The 19,659-nt window shown below is 40.5% G+C and overlaps 1 protein-coding gene across 3 annotated transcripts in view; it reads left to right on the plus strand.

Moving 5' to 3' along the window:
* The window catches only part of LOC143150182 (terminal nucleotidyltransferase 5C), a 201,829-nt gene that overhangs the window by 88,953 nt on the left and 93,217 nt on the right, over positions 1-19,659 (plus strand). The window contains exon 1 of one of the 3 annotated variants that reach the window (XM_076318254.1): positions 7,896-8,566. The exons of the other annotated variants lie outside the window; for them this stretch is intronic. The gene's annotated coding sequence lies outside the window, so the exon portion shown is untranslated. Of the gene's footprint in view, positions 1-7,895; positions 8,567-19,659 lie in introns of those variants that run through there. 3 annotated transcript variants of the gene reach the window in all.

Consider the following 19,659-nt stretch of genomic DNA (forward strand, 5'->3'; position numbering starts at 1 on the left):
GTTCGACGTTCGTTGAATTTTACCGGCCGATTGGTATCGTATCGAGCAGTCGATGGTCTCTCGGAAAGTTTCACTCGTAAATGCATCCACTCGTCGTTTCGCACAATGCTGGCTTGACCCTTCTGGTACCACTGACCGATCCATCAGTCGAGATCTATGCATAAGGTAGCTCTAATGCCATCGGTCACGATGGTTATAACACACCAATGTACCCATAACTTTTTCAACCGTTTACTTTCTAAGGCACGACCAGGGCAACATTTTTCCAAATGCTCCAAGTTTCGCTAAAAGCTTGACATTTCTAATACACAACGCGTTAACACCGCGCCGACATCAAACGGATTAATACCAAGCGCGGTCCCGATCGAACATATGGTTCGCGATTTGCTCGTGTAACGGCCACTTTTCAAATACTTCGAGCGAAATCGAAAACCAGTCGATAGTTATTCCGATCGTTATTTCAACATTTGCTTTTTCTAACGTGCATTCGGTCAATTATCTAACGAACCGTTTACATAATACCGATGGAATAATATTACCAACGTAGAACGAACGTTGCGGATTATCCGGATCGTCCATCAAATTGTTCGACTCGAAACGAATGCAACGGAATAATTATTTTATATAATGTATCCGAAACTATTCGAGTAATTCCTAACCTCTCTTTCTCTCTCTGACGCTCGGACACGACACACCGAGCACAAACGTCCTTGACGGTCGCCGTAGCCACGGCGCAACTCCGCGCGCAGCGTAGCGTTGCGCACGCTCGGTGCACTCCCCCCACCACTACCTCCTCCCATGTGACGAGTTCCCCCCACCACGGAGCCACCTTTCCGTCACGAGCAACCCCACTTCGCTGCGCGTATATCGTAGTTGCCGCATATTACGTCATCGACACCTTCACTTCGTTCGTGCTCCCGAGCACGATGTTCCGCCATTCGTTGCTCTTTCGTTGCCTATCGCGCTGCGCTCCGACGACGCGCACGTTTGCCGCCTTCCCAGCATATTGTCGACGTTTTCATCGAGGATTCCCCGTCGTCGTTCGATTTCACATTTTTTATCCCTCTGTCCCGTTATCACCTTCGTAACGCGTTTCGTTTCAGTAACGGATCGTGACCAGAGAGGGACTTTCTTCTTAATAGATGTTCGCACTGTTTTTTTGGTACTTGCAGTAAGTGCGATACGAGCGATTCATTCTCCATCTTGTTCGAAGGTGTGAATACGCGGTACCATGAATTAACATTCGTTGATCGTTTATCCGGTTGGGAACGATGTACAACACTTGTCGATATGGTGTGGAAGCGTCTTATTTTATCTTAGCAGTCGATGGTATCTCTTAGCGAACAGTATACGTATATTACCTCGTATAAACCGCTCGTGTAGTTTAAACCGGGAATCACCGTAACGATACCGTTGCCATTTCGAGATGCATTTTTGCGTTCCCTGCGATAGTATCGTCGTTACTATCCTCGTTTTTATTACTTATTCTAATCTTGTTCGCTGTATTCACGAACAGGAAACGTCTTATCGTATCACGGTTATTTATCTCCCTGCTTTGGATCCGTTGTCAACAATTTTTTTTCATTTCCAGACGAACGTTTCACAGATGACGCAAGCTCCCATCCTTTCCCCGTTTCGTACTCCAAATACACCCGCTGAACGCAACTGGCCCCCACCATCCTCAAATACAGTACCGGCAACAGCCGTGGAGATTATTCTTTATTTATCAATACCTCCCACGATAACCTTCCCTATGATAAATCATACATTTTTTCTATTCGACACTTTTATAACCAACATCCAAACGGAGCACGTTACAAAGAGTTCCTTTGTAATAAATCGAATATTTATTTTTCAAAAAAAAGTCTCTCTAAAATACCAGTAGGCGAACAAACATTGTGAAAGTAATTACCAGCAGAGAGAATAAAATTCACGAAGAGTCGCCTATTTATGGCGTTTTAAACTAGAAGACCTCCTTAAAAGACCGAAGTCTCGAGCGTATCGTTAATGGAGCGAAGATGCGTTCGTTTCGATTTTTCCCTCCCTTAATTGGAAGGAGGATGTCCATTATTACAGAACGGAGGACTTCTTCGGGGCGGTTGGTCGCTGAAACAACCAGTTTCCGCGCGAAATTTACGCGCGTCGTGTCCAACGCGAGCACACCTGTGCCTCGATCGGTCGGCTTGGAATGGCTGCCGAGATAAATACGATATCTTCGGGTTAATCGGCCCGGCAATTGAAAATTCAAATGAAGCAAGGGGAAGTGACCTTCCCGCGGGAAACTGGCCGCCGTTCGGAATGTTGTAAGCTCGCGGTTGTTCCAATTAAGAGTTAGTTTTTGCATCCCGGCAAACGGGAACCTGAACACGCTTAACGACCGAATGACACTTGAAAGTTTGTAGGAAAAAGTGCACGACGGATCGTGGAGTTTTAATAGCCGCAATAAGCGACCCGCGTCCGATAAAATGTAACCAATTGGTACAAAATACAGGCTGACCATAAAGTTTCTATCCGTTCTGGCAATTGGCAGGTAAATTACATCGAATTCATTGGTAAAACGATCAAGTGGTTTATTAAGAGTTATGCTAATTGAGAGTAGAGTTCGATCCGGTGCTCCATCGGTAGCCCTGCATAGGTCAACCCGTTCCCTGGATTTTTTTATTGCGAAACGTTTTCAGGGTTGTTAGAACACTTTTTTTTATTCGACTCTGGTTCGTTCTAAATTGTTCTTCGATCTCGTTGCGTTTCCTCGGCGTTCGTTCTGAACATTTTTGGAACAAAATTAATAAATGTGTATCTGATGTGTAATTGATCCGAAATGGAATCAGATTGATTGCAGTTTGGTGAACGAATGTAGAAAAAGTAAGCAATAATCGATAGGCAAAAGAGAATAAACGAGGGGAGAATAGTTCAAAAGAATTCGAATTATTTCGATCGAATGGATGGAAACTTTACGGACACTGGGTATAATGTGTAATTGATGTGCAATAGAATCGGTTTGGTTGTTCTTCGATGAACGAATATAGAGAAAAGGTTGCTTCTCAAAGTTTGTTTCTTTGTAATTATTTGGAGATAACGGACAGAAAATTAACGGACACCCTGTATAATCGCGGATTCACCGCACGGGGGAAGGATATTCGAGCCCCGAGGGATTCGTTGCACCCCTAGCGAAAGGGTGTCGCGATAGCGTTCGAAACGCGCGGAATCTTATGGCTGCGCGAAGTATCGACGATGTGAACCGAGAATAGACAAACCGCGGCTTCCATTTAAAAGCTCGACTAACACTATGACGTGAAAGTAACGACCAGAGTCAGTAACCTGCAATAACTGCTTGACCTAAAAATGTCTTTGAAACTCAGCCGAAGTATTTTTCTATCGAATGGCGCGCACAGCCTGCCATCTACCACGCGAACGACTGTCTGTCGTCTGCTCTGTTCCAGCGATAAATTAATGAAAGCTAACGTCCGATCGAAGTGAACCCTTTACCAACTACCCTATAGCAGCCGCTGTGTTTTCTATTTTTTTTTTTTTTTTTTACGAGTATTTTCACCGACACTCTTCTCTCGCGTCGCGAAATGTTGGACACGTTATATTTGAAATCGGAGAGGTGAAAAAAAAGTGGGACGTTGAAGTCGTCCAGATAGCACTATTTTTGAAACAAGATGGACGAAGTGTACACAGTATCGGGCGAACGATTTTCAACGGTATACTTTCGTCCTTCGTGCGTTTATTATCGAAACCTCTACATTGTTGTTACAATTTGTCCAAGCCATTGAGACGATTATTCATTATTCCCTTTGTTGTGCATCGTTTTATCGATTTAGCGACAGCCGAGCTTGGAATATTCGAGTATTATTGTTCGAAGAAGTACTCTTGTTGATATTCACGCTAGAGCTCGCTTGTTTTATAGTGCACAACACGTTGTTCAAATATTACGAATCTCATCGGACACGTGATCAGTGGATACAGTATTCAGTACCTGGAGTAGATTGGACAACAAGAATTTTACCTGAGTAGTCAATTATTCCAAACGTAGGCAAACGATCAAGTATTTGAATGGTATTCGAGTAGGCGAGTAATTGAATACTATAATGTTATTCGAATAGTCAAGTAATTGAATACTGTACTCTTATTCGAATAGTCAAGCAATTGAGTAGTTAAGATATCGAATACTATTAGAATCGTACTCGAATAGTCAAGTAATCGAATAATATTAGAATCGTACTCGAATGATCAATTATTCGAATAGTGTTCGAATCGTACTCAAATAGTCGAGAATTCGAATACTATTTGAATCGTACTTGAATAGTCGAGTATTCGAATACTGTTCGAATCATATTCGAATAGTCAAGTAATCGAATACTATTTAAATCGTACTCGAATGATCAATTATTCGAATAGTGTTCGAATCGTACTCAAATAGTCGAGAATTCGAATACTATTCGAATCGTACTTGAATAGTCGAGTAATCGAATACTGTTCGAATCATATTCGAATAGTCAAGTAATCGAATACTATTTAAATCGTACTCGAATGATCAATTATTCGAATAGTGTTCGAATCGTACTCAAATAGTCGAGAATTCGAATACTATTCGAATCGTACTTGAATAGTCGAGTAATCGAATACTGTTCGAATCGTATTCGAATAGTCAAGTAATCAAATACTGTTCAAATCGTACTCGAATAAATAGATAATCGAATTCTATTGGAATCGTACTGGAATAGTCGAGTAACCAAATCTATTCGAATCGTACTCGAATAAATAAATAATCGACTACTATTCGAATCGTACTCGAATAGATAAATAATCGAATACCATTCGAGTGAAAAAAAAATTCGATCGGAGTTCTTGTTTGGGATCTCATCGTAAATCCCGGCTCGAGGATACGATAGCCCGTTCTCCGTCGCGTCTAATGTCCCGCGTCTCGTTTTTCTTTTCTCGATTCCGGAACCAGCTAATTAAATCCAGCGGCTATTTACATACGCCGTGCTTTTTAAGCGATAGAGAAATTGCGAGGAACGCGTAGGCTCCGGCTGATAAACGCGTGCGCCACACCGCTCCCGTTAACGTTTATCGTGCGTGAATATTACGAAAACATTATGCATGCGTTGCGGAAACTAGCGGTAGCCATGTTTCGTCTTTTGTGTCTACAATATAATTCCCGGCACCGTGATCCTCACTGTGCGTGTGCACCTCCACGCAATACCCGGGGCGCCTGTAACCGCCACGTTACGTCTTAATTGCATTAATTACCGTCTTCCTTTTTCCGCGTGTACCCCGGAATGGATTTCTGCGTTCAACGCCGGAAGAAGCGACACAACGAAGAGCGTAGAGTATCGGTCTAGAAAATTCCCCGTCGTTGGCGAGGAACGTTGGAAAAGTAGGGCGGCAACTCTTCAAAAGTTTCGTCGATGTGGAAATATTTAGCTGATTGTGGGAGAACGATCGACTATGGACTATGGCAGCTGCTATAGGCGTCCATAGAAGCCGAGGGGCGGTAAGGGGGGACGAGAAGTGTACCCCCGCGGAAACCGGCTCGTTCTCGCTGGAAAATATTCGGCGTCAGCGTCGTGGCGGTTTTACAGCTGCAAAATACATCCAACGTCACGATTATTCAAATATTACTCGTGTATATACGTATACATTTCTATGTATTCGATATATATATATATGTACACGTCCACGTATATGGTTGTTTTATCGCTTTAAATCGTCGCCGTCATTACGCAAGCTTGTGTCAATCGCGGCCAGATGAGAATTGTGCAATTCGTAAAACGTCGAGTCGAGTTGCTCGTTCAATTTCTCGGTCTTCCGATATTCGAGCACTTAATCGAATCGAATATTCGGTGAGTAGAATTCGAATACTGTTTGAATACTGTTCGAATACTGTTCGAATACTCGAGTACCGTGTACGTTGCTACTCGAATTATTCGTATGGAATACAAGAGTGTATTTTCTTACTCAAGGGGATATTTCATCTCTCGCGAATCGAGTAATCCGAGCTCGTAGTTCTTTCGTACAGTTTCTATTTATTATTCGAACGTCGATGTTCGAGTATAGAAATATTCTTAGCCCTCGAGTCGAGTTGCTCGTTCAATTTCTCGGTCTTCCAATATTTGACCACTTAATTGAATCGAATATTCGGTAAGTAGAATTCGAATACTATTCGAATACTCGAGTACCGTGTACGTTGTTACTCAAATTATTCGTATGGAATACAAGAGTGTATTTTCTTACTCAAGGAGATATTTTATCTCTCGCGAATCGAGTAATCCGAGCTCGTAGTTCTTTCGTACAGTTTCTATTTATTATTCGAACGTCGATGTTCGAGTATAGAAATATTCTTAGCCCTCGAGTCGAGTTGCTCGTTCAATTTCTCGGTCTTCCAATATTTGACCACTTAATTGAATCGAATATTCGGTGAGTAGAATTCGAATACTATTCGAATACTCGAGTACCGTGTACGTTGCTACTCAAATTATTCGTATGGAATACAAGAGAGTATTTTCTTACTCAAGGGGATATTTCATCTCTCGCGAATCGAGTAATCCGAGCTCGTAGTTCTTTCGCACAGTTTCTATTTATTATTCGAACGTCGATGTTCGAATATAGAAATATTCTTAGCCCTCGTCGAAGGTCACACGTGTAATCCTGAGGCGTCACGTAATATCCGTTTATAAAAGTTTGTTGAGGATAATTCGGTCCGGTAGAAAATACAATTTAGGACGTACGTGTTGCTTCCCGGAACAAAATACCCGGATACGAGAACCTAGCCGGTACCGACCACCCCTATGCGAACACCCACGTGTTATCCCTTCTTTAACATACGCGCACTCACGTACAAGAATTGACCATAAATATACCACGAAAAATAAAAGACTCTAGTCTGTGTTATTTTCCACGTTATATTTCGTCCGTTGAATAAGATTAAATTGCTGACTGTTTTATTCATAGGAAGTCAGTTTTCCCCCTCCGGATTCCAAGCACCCCTATACGATGCTCACAAGGGGAGGTCGTGACTCGATGACCGATTTTCGGATAATCACGCTTAAAATGTGTAAATCCGAAGACATTAAGAATTCAATTTTTTTTTTTTTTTTTTGGAGAAAGTAAATATTCTTTTACCCCGTTGGATATCAACGATAACGTTTACCTCTAAACGGTATTTATTCAAATTGATCGGGACGCGAGATAAACGAACACTATCGTCCGTCGAGACTCGAACATTTTTAACTTCGTTGAAGTTAAAACGTTTTCGCACCGTTGCAACGCGCTAAGTAGAAATCTCGTGGAACGGAACCCGTAAGAGCAAAGGTCGAATACTGCACAGAGTATTTGACTGTACGTTGCCTAATCAGATTTTACAATGATCAATTCGATACTCCGATACGAATAGAAACCATAGTTTCGCGACACGCTGTTAGTTTCCGTGGGGTTCTGGCCAAGGCGTTGCGATTACAATTGAAGTCAAAATAACCTTTAGCTACGGCGGCAGACGTCTATGATGCATGACATTTGAGGTAGCGCGAGAATCCGCTTGAAGAGTATCGCTTGATACGCGATTTCGGAGGGCAGATTCGTGCATATCCGTGAACTTAAAAATACGCGTTTGCGCTTGCGTAATCTGTGATCGTTCCGCCGGCCGGCGTTCCCTGGGCTTTTCGTTGCGCGTGTAACGCGCATACGTCAAAATCGAGTCGAGTCGTGACTCAGGAGCGCGTGGAAGCGCTCCAAGGGATGAGCAGCGCCGATGACGTTTACAACGACAGGGGTGGGGGTTAACGGTGGGTAGAGGGAGAAGGTGTCCATGGTAAGAGGGAAGGTGACAGGAGTGGGGGCAGGTAGAGTGCGTGCGCGCTCGAGTTGAACGCCGCTGTCAGTGTCAATTGGTTCGCCGCGGCGACTTGTTGTGTCGTCGACGTGTAAACCGTCGTTGTATCCATAAGTTTTTTTTTTTCCATCGCGCCCGTCGCAAATCGGCAACGGTACGTTACCGTTCGTCTGTCCCTGCTCGTCCTTGTTGTGTGTTTACCATCCTACCGGCGAGGTTAAACAACGAGGCGGGTCACGAGACGGTGAATTCGTAGGATCGGAATCGATCGGACTGGAACTTCGATTTAATTCGTCCACGAGATTTTGCGTAGACGTCTGCCCGTCAACGACGACGGGCAGCGACCGCTCGAGTCGTCGAGTAGAAGTTTGTTTCTTTTTTTTTCTTTTGGTGGTCCCGCTGAACAAGTATAACCCCGAAACGGCGCGTCTATTGGTGACGATCGACAACAGTGCAACGGTCGAGCGTGAGACTGGCCGCGAGAAACGCACGAGCGCACGCATTCTTGTCGATTCTGGTCGGTACGTTGCCGGTTAAAACGTCACGTGTGGTGCCGGACGATCAGCATATGCGAGAGTAATCGAACGCGCGCCGTATTCCCGCACAAAAGTGGACAGGAGAACGCTCGGATCGGATACATGTAACCGTGCTTCGACATCGGTGATCATCATCACTGTGAGACGTGCCGTGTCACCGCGTCCCGACGACGGTGAGGAGAGGCTCTTACAAGATGTGAGTACCCTAACGTTACATACGCAGGTTTAACGTCGTACAGCTCCATATGGTACCGTTCGAAAACTATCCCCCTCGTTCAAACGTATCGATCTCGGAGCCGGGTGATCCGTATTCAAACCGCGGCATTCGGGTTATCGCGTCAACCTAACCTGACTTTTAAGCCGGACGAAGAAAATTTACGGGGAAGCGAGGACGCTCGTACGTCGCGAGTAACCGACGTTTCTAGAAAATTGTGCGGTTCGCCGTAATCGAACGCTGTCGTCGACCGTTCGAATTTTGAACGCGTTCTCGTCCATCGTTTCTTTTTTTTTTTTTCATCGTCGACGGTTAACGTTACACGGCGCCTACTTTACCGACCGTGTTTTGAAAACAGCCGTATATGTCCGTGAACGCGGATATGTGAACAGCCGCGCTCTTTCTAGAACGCGTATCGTGCGCGCACGCGCGCGACCTTTCCTGAGTCCTTTTCTTCCTTTCGCCGCGACCGTAGCTACCTTTTTTCCCTGCTTTTTTTCCCCACTGCTCGTCATTCCAGAGGAAACGAATACCGTCGAACAAAGCTGAACGAAGTTTCGAGCAATAGTATTTCAAATACGAACGTAACGCGAAAAGCTCGGAAACGTGTTCGGTTCGAATAGCGAGGGAATAAAAGGAAAGTATTTTATTCCGATTTACAGCGTCGTACGAAATATTTCTTTTCTTTAATCGTCGAATACGCTCGAACTCGATCGAGTAAAAATGAACGAAACGTCGTAGCGAAATCCGTTGGAAGTGTCACGTTGTGTATTATAAAATTATTGTTACCTTGAAGCGATAGTGTCGTGCGCAACAATCGTTTGTAATCACAACTTTGTAGGTTACGTTCCAGGAAATTTTCAAAGCGACCGAGGTCTAACACTTGCTCGAGTTCTTGGAACCCTTGATGGATATGTTTGTATTCTGCTATTTACTTTGCCCGTTACGCGCAAATATACAGACGATATACACTGTTACGCGAGGAACGTTTTAACGTGGACGCGGTCACGTGTACCGTTTAGGCTGTTGCACGCGAAACCGGGTTAATTTTTCACGACACTCGTAGCCGACAATTTCATCGTAAACAATATTTATCAACAATACGTAACCCCATCTTGCGTACCTTTCGATATAATTACGAAAATAAATCGATTACGAATAAAATCGATTATTTAATACATAACCTAAAAAAAAAAAAATGTTCACTTTAAGCGTGAGCGGGTTAAGATATTGAATACATAATACGACCGCGTAAGGACCCAGATTTAATTGCGCCCGTAACGATCGGGGATAATGATGTTCCGATCCGCTCTATTTCTTAAGAGTGTATTTGCTTTCTCCGTCTTGCTCGTCTCCCTTTCTCTCTCCTTGTTTCACTTTCGCTCTGGGTACTGTTCACCGGTTCCCGGAATCGGTGCGCCCCGCTATAGAGAATACATGGGGCAAGCCGTGACGGGAAGGAGTGGGGGAAGGTAGCCCGTGGCAACCGAGATTCACGCACAACTCGGTAGCCTCTGTTGTCTCTCGCGAAGGGTCGTTAATAATCGCTTTGGCGTTCGAATTCGAAACGTTCCACGCGTCTTCGGTGTCCACGACGAGAACAACGATAACAATAATACGAGTAACAGGTAACAGATCCTTTTCTTTCGCGACGTGAGTTTTTTTTTCCCCCCATATCGACGAACAAGGCACATCGGAACATTGCGAGGTGAACCTAGATACAACCGGTCTCGAAATTGATCAGTAACGGGGCAGGAGGAACCACGATACGGTCGTAGATAATTTTAAACGAGAAAGTGACATCGGTTGTTAGCTCGATACTATTCACACCGGGACGATACGAAATAAAATCGTTACGAGTTGAGCCACTCGGTCTGTTCGGATAACCGATCCGTAAGATATACGTAACGAATTACATCGTTAATTACTTCGATAATTAAGGTTAGGTTTTTTAGTACCATTTTTAACCGTAGCTCGCCTCACGGCGTTCACTTACTTCGGTTGTGCAATCGAATTCGGTTGTAACGAGCATCGATCGAATAGCAAAATTTGTTTGAAAATTTCCAAAATATATATTTCACGTAGGTTCGTATTGTTTTTACAAATTACGAAACGCGTGATATTCGATATTGTTTCTTTATCGATGGAAACAATACAAATTGATAGTAAATATGATTTTGATTAGTAGTTTTATATGTGAAGTTTAAAATTGATATTTGTTTTAAAATCCATGCTCGTTGGAATCAAGTTTCAATTGCATTTGGATAGCTTTCGGGTATTCTAATGATCGTTTCGCGCAGCGTGCGTCAATTTATGAAGTACTCAATGTTTATGCCCCATTCGTGGCAAATTTTCTTGCATTATACGACCGGTGCATACAATTCTCATCTTTTCCTCGCGCGAGTTCCGCGAGCTGGAGCAATAAGTTCTATATTTGGAGTGCGTGAAAGTGTCCGCTTGTCCTTGGAGCAATAAATACTACTTTCAGTTGGAACAAAGAATAACGTGTCATAAATTGTCCAGTTGCGTTTGATACGATTTATTTCTCGGCAGGTTTTACATTAACTTTGACGATTGTTCGTATCAACGTAAATCGAACTTTTGGAGAATTAAACACAAGGTAGGGAGAACACGACACTTTATCGCGACTGTTTATACAATTTTTGAATCGTCGAACGCGCCAACTTGACCGAAAATGAAATCTTTAATCGAATTATATACCAATATCGGATTGGTCGGCGCACTTCTTGAACACCAGTTCCGTACGAGGTGTATGGAAACTTTCAACTCCGAATTGCTAATCCTATTAGACGTAACACGTATAATTTTAATCGTACGTGAAATTGGAGCGTGCTTTTAAGGTCACGTGGTATTTTGTATAATGAAAAACAATTATCGTACAAAGTTATACGCGAGGTTTCGTTCGTCTCTAATTAAATTGGTACACTTAGGAAAATAGTGGTAAGAGTGTGGTAAAAAAAATATTACCGCGTTGAGACGTACGATTTTTTCTTTTTTCAACGTGCTCGAATACATTTTCTGGATTATTTGAAACTATTGCTTACACGGATCGATGAAATTATTCTCAGAAAATGCCCTTTCGTTCGAATTACTGTTACATTTTTAGCTTTATCTCCTGACGTGGCTTCATCGTGAATCGAAACGTTGGGAAACGTGCCTCAAGAATTCTTGCTCTTGTACAAATACAATTTACACGTTATTAAATTTCCCATCATACTACGGGGAACGTACAAAATTGTTTTCTCTGTTGCAACACGGTAGAACGTATTAGAACACAATAGAACGCACCATGCTGCGATAGAAGAACGCGCAACGAGTCACTTTTTCATCGTGACCACGCGGCCAGATAAGATTACTTACTTTTGCTGGAATAATTTATAATACTAACTCGACAACAATGTATACATTTCTTCTGCTTTTGAGAGCGATACGAGATTCACCATTTAAACGCCATCTGCGTGTACACACGCGCGTTATAAAGGAAAAAGATTTTTTTCGCTAATAGTCGAAACGTGATCAGGGTATTCCAAAGTGTATTTTTTTAAGTATGAAAACTTTTTTGGAAATTTGTCTCGTTTCTTCTGTTTTTCAGAGCAATGTATAATGCATTGTTTAAACATCGTCTACGTGTACATAAGTAATTAAAAAAAAGATTCTTTTTTTTTAAATTAAAAGGTGACCAGATGTGTATTTTTTTTTTGAAATTTTTCTCGATTACGATACTTCTCTTCGGAGTAGATTAAAAATTGAATACAATATTTTTTAATTAAATACAGAGAAAAAGAGAGAAGAAAAGTTCCATTGAATTATTATCAAAATTGGATACCGAAGAAGTTGGATTTATAGAGTCGAGAAACAACACTAAACATAAAAAAGATTTTTTATCTCGATACAAAAGTACGAACTCGTTATCGTTAATCTTAATGGTCGCTAATAACATCCAAGCTGACGCGACATCGAACAAACAAAGAAACAAAGATTTTAAGAGGGTATTACTATTTAGAATTTCAAAAAAATATATATTTTTTTCATTCAATTTTCTTGATGTTTACGACTTCGAAAATACGTATGCAAAGTCGTTTGCTTCGATACGTGCAAATTCCGATGATATAGAGATTTGAATGTACATTTCTGCACGTGTGAGATTGATAAGAGAAACTTTAAACGTGTTTTTCTAAAAACGTTATTTTTTCAATTGGCTTCCATATCTCGAGATCTAGTTGACCGATTGACTTCACGTTTAGAGATAATCTTCAGTAGATATGTCTTTATCGCCAGAACTAGAGATTCTTAAAGATATTTAATTTTACAATCTTTCTCAATACGCTGAACGCAAAATAAAGCTAAAAAATAAAAATTCAGCATTTAAAATTCTGCCATAATTTCATTCATCGAGATATATACTTCTCCCTAGTTCCTATCGCAACTATATCCCTCCTAATAAAGATACTTCATCACCTTCTGTTTCCTATTATCGAATCGGTTGAAAGTATAGAAGCCAAGTACCCTTTTTAGAAGAGTCATTAAACAAGAAGTTATAACTCCGCTAATTTTTAATATTTCTGGATGAAAAAAATTCTGCATCTACTCATAAGGTGGTTAAACATATGAGGAAAATCTCGCTACAAAATAGCCTACCCACCATTGAAAACAAAAATCGTAGAAAAGAAACCGACAAAATACCTGTCTAGACATCAGTACCCCTCAAGATCGTTTAATTCGTGGCTCGAATCGAGATGGGACGAATGTCAAGCGGATTTGTCTAAGGTCAACGTTTGCCCGTAACGTTGAACACGAAGCGTTCGCTTTCGGTATGTCGCGCGCTTAATTACGCAGTCAACAGGTTGTTGCGATAGCGAACGCGGCGAAAATGCGGTTGAATAATCGGTAAGCCGGGTATCGAGGCGTGAATTGGTTCGTCGATGTTTGTCCACGGTTGTAGCAAGTGTGACGGGACTTTTACGCGTCACTTGGTGAAATAAATATTCGAAACAGAAATAATTCTGATTAAGGAGTATTAAAGAGATGGATCTCTTCAACTAAGGAGAGATTCTGGTGAATCTACTCGACTGTAACATTTCGTTGAATCGTAGTGAAAGAAGGTTTAGCAAGAGACACAAGTGATCAGTTTAGATTCTTTGGTTTATTCGCACATGGGTCTACGTATAGACCCTGTTGGATTAACAATCTTCTCCTGTTGGATTGCTTTGGAGCACGGTAGGTTAGAGGATGAACTGGGGCAAAGTTTAGACGATGTGATCTAGGTACTGTCATTCCTGGATTATGGTTTTTAGCGAGTCGTAAGGGCAAGGATCGACTGATGTCACCTGGTGGTAGGTAATCTTTAATACCGTATGGTGAGAGTGAGGACTAGGGCAAGGTTCAGCTGATGTCATCTGGTGATGTTCAATCTTTCGTACGATAGGTGAGAGTGAAGACTAGGACAAAGTTCAGTCGATGTGATCCAAGTACTGTCATTCCTGGACTATGGTTTTTAGCGAGTCGCGAGAGCAAGGTTCGGCTGATGATGATGTTCAAATCTTTAATACAATAGGTGAGAGTGAAGACTAGAGCAAACTTCAATCGACGTGATCCAAGTACTGTCATTCCTGGACTATGGTTTTTGGTGAGTCGCGAGGGCAAGGTTCGGCTGATGATGATGATGTTCAAATGTTTAATACAATAGGTGAGAGTGAAGACTAGGGCAAAGTTCAGTCGACGTGATCCAGATACTTTCCTGGACTATGGTTTTCGGTGATTCGCGAGGGCAAGGTACGGCTGATGTCATCCGGTGATAGAGATAATCTTTGAACGATGAGTCGTTCGATGGTTCACACGAGCGCCGTTTCGGATCGCATTCTTCCACGAAACAGATCCCTCTGCTTGTTTGTCGCACTTCGCGCGGTCGATCAGCGTATTGTTAGAACGATTACGAAATCCCGTTCGAGAATACACGCGTTCGCGAGACGCGACCTAGGGCAACCGTTGCGTGCTCGTGGCCGTAGATAGTGCAACAGGCTGTTCGTCTCTACGTCGGTGTAATCTCTGTGGCCGTGCACTTTTACGCCTTCGCTCGCTGCTGTGTCCGTCGTCTTTAAATCGTATTATTCTCGTTTCACGGTATTTCATTTTTCACTGTTTGTTCTCTTCGCGTTCACCCATCGCCAAGGTTGAAGGTTACGCGTTGGTGACGTTTCGGTTTAATCCGGCACAGTCTTGCCGAGACCTCGGACTTCCGTTCTCGACGAGGAATTCAAGTATTGGTATAGTATTCGAGAATACTCGTCTATTCCAATTATTATACTCGGTGAAATATTGGAATTATTGTTGAATCGAGAAAGTGTTATAATAGTACCAGGGTTAGGTATATTTGTCGATTAACGGTATTAAAGTAGCACGAATATCCGGATATTTGATAACGGTACAAAATATTTTATTATTCTCGTTTAAACGAGATGATATACAATTTCACCAAGGCTACTTGTCGAATCATTATGAATATTTGTGTATTCTAATACTTGTGTATTTGAATATTTGTATATTCGAATACTTGCATATTTGAATATTTGTGTATTCGAATACTTGTATATTTGAATATTTGTATATTCGAATATTTGTATATTCGAATACTTGCATATTTGAATATTTGTATATTCGAATACTTGCATATTTGAATATTTGTATATTCGAATACTTGTATATTTGAATATTTGTATATTCGAATACTTGCATATTTGAATATTTGTATATTCGAATACTTGCATATTTGAATATTTGTGTATTTGAATACTTGCATATTTGCACATTCGAATACTTGTATATTCAAATACTTGAATATTCAAATACTCGTATATTCGAATACTTGTGCATTTAAATACTTGTATATTTGAATATTTGAATTACTCTTGAAATAAGAGAATGCTCCTATATCATGCACAACACTATTGAAATATAATACTACGAATAATCAAGTATTTGATAATTGCACAAATATTGATTATTTATTATTATTTAAAGAAGAAAATATTTATGCACGTTTTCAAAGCCTGGAAATATTTGTTCAGTCAGATTACTCAAATGCTATAAAAATATTTAGTTACCTGATCGGTGCACGAATTATTCGAATTCACCAGAAGTGCTCGAATACTCGAATACTAATAAATTCGACAAATTGGCCCGGCTTCACTTTCGGAATTTTCATTCATTATTTATTTATTCAAGGTCTTTATTGCACAAAGCCCTGCGACATACACGCAAAGTAAACATTCGTGCACCTCGAGAGGCGAATTACACAAAGGATAAGTGTGTAGAGAGACGAGGTGCTGTTTCTAAAACTAACCTCAATGTTTAACCTCTTCAGAGATAACGGCGCATATATGTACGCTCAGTTTGTAACTTAATTTAAATATTGTGACATGAAAGTGACGACTGAAATTGCGAATAAACATTCAAAATTACCGCCATTGATCAACATCGGTTTGAATTTAAAATAAAGTAATTTGTTCTCAACGTGGCCAGAAGCGTGCATTTTTCATCGATTGTAAAATATCGATAAATTCTAATACGTTTGTTCTGTGCTCTTCTAACTGTCTTCGTAAATAAACAGAAATAACTGCTAACCATTTGGGTACACCATGCTGTCTTACAAACGAACGAGCAATTATTAGATACATCATAAACGATATTAATGTATCATTAAAATACGTTAATATTTATTAAATGGTTTCTGAATACACATAAGCCGTGTAATATCTTCCGTTAGGTTGACGATACAAACAGAACGTGTTTGCAAAGGACACATAGCTTCAAGGAGCAAACATACCGTTACGACGAGGCAAAATTTTGTTTCTGAATTCGTTTGTTCTTCGCAGTTACGCAAAAAACCGAAAATTCTTTCACCGTGTTACGGCGAACGAAATCAATACAATTGTGAAACGTGTACAGTAAACTTGTATACGTTGATATTTACTTTCTTAATTATAGAAATACTGCTGTTTGAACTTTCAACGCGAGCTTCGGCTGTTCTTCGTTCAGCGAGACTGAGATGCAAGTAAAAAGATTTGTAGAATCGAATTATCTCCGTATTTCAGTTCCTTCCATTTCGTATTATATAATAATTTCTCCTTGGTGCATCAGAGGTTAGTGCCGGAGATAGTCTTCGTATGTAGCTGATTAATTTTTCATTACTGTCAGCAATATTCTTCATCCTCGACTCGGGGAATGTATCAATGCGATTGTCAGTACCTTTGAACATTTATAAGGAAATTAATTTTACTTTCTCGTACGGAGTAATTGCTTTGGAAACTTCGTAAAGAATTAACATCGAAATAAAATCTTGACTGTATCCTGTTGTGCTTGTTGAAATCGTTTCATTTGTTAACACATTCTTTTTCTCGCAGTGTCGATCATTGGTTTTCCAGTGTACAAAAAACAAGCGAAATAGTCGAATAATTTTTGGTTAAATCGATTAGAATCGAATTTTTGGATTATTAATCGAAATATTGTAACGTGTCTGTCACAGTATCACGAAGATGAGAAGTTTGCCCTAAGAAGCTCGATAATGATGATAATGACTTTATTACATTATGACAAGCGGAACAAAGAAAATAGGAGAAGGCAGTGCAACACGAGTTACAAAACCTAACCCAGTTACGTAAATGCGATCGTATCCAATTATGACGAAAAATACTTACTTAACATACACTACCGCTCAAAAGTATTTGATTGTGCGTCCTATGCAAACAACATTTGGTTTGATTCCTAATGTAATCGTGTTTTTCGAACTTACATTTATTTTTATTGCAAATATTTACTTCAACGAGTGAAATTACATTTATAATTAACTTTTTAAAAATAATAATCAAACTTCTATCAAATGAACACTATCTGTACACACTTTTTATACAATTGCAATTCATTTTCGTATAGTTTCTATGGTAATGTTATTCTACTCGTTTTGGGATTTAATTGATTGAATTTTCATACATTTAATAAATCCAGAAAATGAGTTTTAGAACCTATTCGTAACTATAATTACGCAACGCATCGTCAGAATTTTGAATGCATGGTTAAGCAATGAGAGTGATTAAATTCTTAAAGTAACGCCAAGGTTAAACATACCCTAGGTAAAAGAAGTAAGTAAAAATTCGTAACATCTCTTTGTTAAAAAGAGGAGGTATTCTAAGAATTTTGAGCGGCAGTGTACACTTATGTACACTGTATATGCCCAAGAGTACAAGGACAAAAACGTAACAACATTCCCATTTCTAATCATCTCTCAGACTCGAGAGCTCTATTCTTCTCGACAATAAAATTCAACAATTATTCACTCGAGAATCTAAATTGGAGCTAGACCTACTCAAGTATTTGAACGAAGACGCGTGTTCCAATATTATTATTCAAATATTTGGCGGTGACAAATTGTTATTCAAATACTTGAGTAGTCTGATATTACTAGTATTTGAATGCTTAGATATTCGAATATTCGAGTAATCTAATATCACTAGTATTAAAATGCTGAGGTATTCGAATATTCCAGTAGTCTAATATCACTACTATTCAAATGCTTAGGTACTCGAATATTCGAGTAGTCTAATATTAGTATTCAAATGCCTAGGTATTCGACTATTCGAGTAATCTAATATCACTATTATTCAAATGCTTAGGTATTTGAATTTTCGAGTAGTCTAATATCATTAGTATTCAAATGCTGAGGTATTCGACTATTCGAGTGATCTAATATCACTAGTATTAAAATGCTTAGATATTCGAACAATCCAATATCATTAGTACTCAAATGCTTAGGTATTCGACTATTCAAGTAATCTAATATCACTAGTATTAAAATACTTACATATTCAAATATTCCAGTAGTCTAATATCATTACTATTCAAATGCTTAGATACTCGAATATTCGAGCAATCTAATATCACTAGTATTCAAATACTTAACTATTCAAATATTCGAATATTCCAGTAGTCTAATATCACTACTATTCAAATGCTTAGATACTCGAATATTCGAGCAATCTAGTATTACTAGTATTCAAATATTTAACTATTCAAATATTCGAATATTTCAGTAGTCTAATATCACTACTATTCAAATGCTAAGGTACTCGAATATTCAATTGATCTAATACCACCAGTATTCAAATACTTAACCATTCGAATATTCGAATATTCGAGTAGTCTGATATCGATATCGGAACACTTGGACCGAAATCGTTATTCGAGTACCCGTCTTCGGTAAAAGTAAAAGACACGAGCGAACTTTCGATCTCGGATACAACGAATCCACCGCTCGGAATCACTCGAGCGTTCGAACATTCGGCCAGACGGAAATTCGAGCGGAGGCCCGGCTCCGATCTCGACAAAACGCAACAAACGTTGCGTGCCGGGAATAAATCGTGCCGCGATACGAACCGAAACACCGGTGAAGCGTTCACGTCGCTTTTCTCGCCGGTTGAGCAACCGTTCGTTCCTATCATTCGTGTCTTGGCCGGTAAACGCGATTCGCTCGTTCGTTCGACTTCTATTGGCAGAAACGCATCGCGATAGCGACGTTACGTGACGCGACACGACGCGATACGGACGAGCACGTGCGTCGAGCCCGAGCCGCAATCTCGCCGCTGAATTTTCCAATCATGCCTTTCACTCGTCCCTCTTCTGGACACTTCCTCCTTTCGTCGCGTCGTTCTCCTCTAATTTTTTTTCTCTTTTTTTTGTTCATTCGTTTCTTCCCTTCCTCTCCTCTCGTCCCGTACAATCTCTACCGCGTTTCATTGTTGTGTCGTTGCAACGTTCACGAATCTTTTCGATCGAGTAAGTATTCGTCGCTAACGAAGGAAGGGGGACTCCCCCGGGTAAACGATGGCTCGTGTTACAATTCCAATCGAAGCCACCGACCTTTCACTTCCTCCTTTCTTACCGGGCGAATGCTCGCGTTTGGTTACACTGTTATCAATCTTGTTATTCCACTCTTTTTTTTTTCTTCTATTTTTTTTCTCTCCCTCCACTCTCGAAACATCGATCGAGACAAAGAAGCGTTTCGC

This window comes from Ptiloglossa arizonensis, chromosome 8 (genome assembly GCF_051014685.1).
Source record: "Ptiloglossa arizonensis isolate GNS036 chromosome 8, iyPtiAriz1_principal, whole genome shotgun sequence".
NCBI lineage: Eukaryota > Metazoa > Arthropoda > Insecta > Hymenoptera > Colletidae > Ptiloglossa > Ptiloglossa arizonensis.